The following is a 3,847-nucleotide window of genomic DNA, read 5'->3' on the forward strand; positions in this document are numbered from 1 at the left end:
GAATTACCCTGTCCACGACCTTGAGTTAGCTGCCATTGTCCATGCCTTGAAGATCTGGCGTCATTATCTATATGGAGTGTCTTGTGAGATCTATATTGATCATCGGAGTTTACAGCACTTGCTCAAGCAAAAGGATCTCAATATGCGTCAGAGGAGGTGGTTAGAGCTGCTGAAGGATTATGACATCACTATCCTGTATCACCCGGGCAAGGCCAATGTGGTGGCGGATGCCTTGAGTCGCCGGGCGGAGAGTTTGGGGAGTCTGGCATACCTACCAGCTTCAGAGAGTCCTATGGCGATGGATGTTCAGGCCTTAGCCAGCCAGTTTGTGAGATTGGATCTTTCAGAGCCCAGTCGGGTTCTAGCTTGTGTGGTTTCCCGGTCTTCCTTATTTGATCGCATCAGGGAGCAGCAGTATGAGGATCCTCATTTACTTGTCCTTAAGGACAAGGTTCAGCGTGGAGATGCCAGGGATGTGACCATTGGAGATGATGGAGTATTGAGGATGCAGGGCCGGATTTGTGTGCCCAATGTTGATGGTCTTCGAGAGATGATTCTAGCAGAGGCCCATAGTTCGCGGTATTCCATCCATCCGGGTGCCGCGAAGATGTATCAGGACCTGAGGCAGCACTACTGGTGGAGGAGGATGAAGAAAGATATAGTTGGCTGTGTGTCTAGATGCCTCAACTTCCAGCAGGTGAAGTATGAGCACCATTGCCCGGGTGGGTTGCTCCAGCAGATAGAGATTCCGGAGTGGAAATGGGAGCGCATCACCATGGATTTTGTATCTGGACTTCCACGGACCTTGAAGAAGTTTGATTCCATTTGGGTTATTGTGGACCAGCTGACCAAGTCCACTCATTTTGTTCCTGTGTGTACCACTTATTCATCGGAGCAGTTGGCGGAGATTTATATCCGGGAGATCGTCCGTCTACATGGTATTCCAGTTTCTATCATTTCGGACAGAGGTACTCATATTACATCGCGGTTCTGGAGAGCCGTGCAGCAGGAGTTAGGTACTCGGGTGGAGTTGAGCACAACATTTCACCCCCAGACGGACGGACAGTATGAGCGCACTATTCAGATTCTTGAGGATATGCTCCGTGCGTGTGTGATTGAGTTTGGAGGGTCTTGGGATGATTTCTTGCCACTAGCGGAGTTTGCTTACAACAATAGTTATCAGTCCAGCATTCAGATGGCGCCGTATGAGGCTTTATATGGCAGGAGGTGTAGATCCCCGGTGGGTTAGTTTGAGCCAGGTGAGGCCAGGCTATTGGGCACAGAGTTAGTACAGGATGCATTGGAGAAGGTCAAGACGATTCAGGATAGACTCCGTACAGCCCAGTCCAGACAGAAGAGCTACGCGGACAGGAAGGTTCGTGATGTTTCATATATGGTCGGTGAGCGGGTTCTGCTTCGGGTCTCGCCTATGAAAGGCGTTATGAGGTTTGGGAAGAAAGGAAAGTTGAGTCCGAGATTTATTGGCCCTTTTGAGATCTTGAGGCGAGTTGGGGAGGTTGCTTACGAGCTTGCCTTACCTCCCAGTTTGGCCGGAGTTCATCCGGTATTTCATGTTTCGATGCGCCGGAGGTATCACGGTGATCCGTCGCACGTGTTGGATTTCAGTTCAGTCCAATTGGACAAGGATCTATCCTATGTTGAGGAGCCAGTGGCTATATTGGACAGGCAGATCAGGAAGTTGAGGTCAAAGAACATAGCTTCAGTGAAGGTTCAGTGGCGGGGTCAGCCGGCCGAGGAGGCGACATGGGAGACCGAGCAGGATATGCCCAGCAGTTACACTCATCTTTTCACTACTTCAGGTATGTTCTCTATGCTTGTTCTAGGACGAACGAATGTTTAAGTGTAGGAGGATGTGACGACCCGGCCGGTCGTCTTAAGAATTTACACCCCAATCCGCCATTAACTACTTCCCCTAAGTTCATTTCTGCTATTTTGGTTTGCCGGGACGTTCGGTGTTGAGTTTCGGAGTGCTTTGGGACACTTAGTCCCCAAATGAGAGATTAAGTGTTGAAAAGTGGTCCGTAGTCGGAACAGTGTGAAGACGACCTCGGAATGGAAATCCTATGGTTCTGTTAGCTCCGTTAGGTGATTTCGGGGTTAGGAGCGTGTTCGAAATGTATTTTGGAAGTCCGTAGCTCATTTAGGCTTGAAATGACGAAGTTTGAATTTTATAAGTTTCCGGTCCGATAGTGAGCTTTTGATCCGAGGGTCGGATTGGAATTCCGAAAGTTACAATAGTTCTGTCATGTCATTTGGGATGTGTGTGCAAAATTTCAGGTCTTTCGGACGAGGTTCAGGTAGGTTTTTGATCGAAATCGTGTTTTGTTGGAATTTGAAGTTCTTAGGCTTGAATCCTTGATTAATTCGGGTTTCCGGCGTTGTTTTAGGTGTTTTTAAGATTGGTACAAGTTTGCATAGGGTATTAGGTGGTATTGGTGCTTTTGGTTGAGGTCCCGGGGGCCTCGGGATGATTTCGGGTGGTTAACGGATGAATTTTGAAGTTATTGCAGCAGCTGAATGTCCCTCTTCTGGTATTTTCGCATCTGCGGCTTGGGAACCGCAGATGCGGCACCGCAGAAGTGGCTGTGTGGCCGCAGAATCGGCTTGTCTCCTTTTTCCTAAGAAACCGCAGAAGCGGTGCCATTTCCGCAAAAGCGGAGCCGCAGAAGCGGCTTAGGCATCGCAGGAGCGGAGCCGCAGAAGCGGCCCAGCTATCGCAGATGCGGCCATGTTCCCTTTAGTGAAAACCACATAAGCGGCTTGGTTTCCGCAGAAGCGGGACCGCAGAAGCGCAAATCCTTGGGCAGAAATAGAAATTTCGAGGGTTTGAGTTCATAAGTTACAAAAATCAATTGAGAGCTCGGGAGAGGGCGATTTTGAGTGGGTTTTGAAGAGACATTTCCTCAATCTCTTCTAGTTATATTTCATCATTTTGTAGTTAAATCCATCATTAAAAATTCGAATTTGGGACTAAAATTTGAGGAATTTGGTTAAAACTTCTTAGGCCAAACTTTTGGGTTTTGAGTGAGCATTTGACCTCTGATTTGGGAGATTTTTATATGGTTAGACTCGCGAGAGTACGAGGGTTCCGAAAATGTGAAAATTATTCGGTTCCGAGGTGTTGGACTGAAGGGCATTTTGGTCATTTCACCTAATTTTACGCCGTAGCTTTGAATTTAATAGCAAAACCAGGTGTTTGCGATGTTATTTACAATGTGTAATTGAATTGAATAGATTTGAGCCATTTGGAGTCGGATACTCGTGGCAAGAGCGTGGTTTCTAGTTGATATTGAGCCGGTTCGAGGTAAGTGGCTTGTCTAACCTTGTGTGGGGGACCTTTCCCCTTAGGACATGATCTTTGAATATTTGAATGCCTCGTACGTGAGGTGACTAGCGCGTACTTGAGCTAATTGTTGTAAACCCATTTCTACTTGAAGTATTTAAATTGAGATTTCCTGTTTACTTGTTCATTTTAGACTGTAAGTTTATACCTGTGCTAGCTTAGAGACGCACGTTTAGCTGGCTTACTTGCTTATTTGTTTAGCTGTACTATTTGTACTCTGTGAAGCATGTTAGGCTACTATTACTTGTCCTGATTTTAGCATTTATTCTGAGATTATGGGTTGTTGTCGTTGTGTGTTTAATTTGGGACTACGGGACGGCTTCCCGGGAGATCCCCTGTATTTGAGATATTCTGGACTGAGGGTGCGGGATACCAAGAGATCCCTGGCACATGTGTTTCTATATATATTGGGATACCAAGAGATCCCCGGCTTACTTATTGAGGATACCCAGAGATCCTCGGGATACCAAGAGATCCCCGACT

Source organism: Nicotiana attenuata, chromosome 10 (genome assembly GCF_001879085.1).
Source record: "Nicotiana attenuata strain UT chromosome 10, NIATTr2, whole genome shotgun sequence".
NCBI lineage: Eukaryota > Viridiplantae > Streptophyta > Magnoliopsida > Solanales > Solanaceae > Nicotiana > Nicotiana attenuata.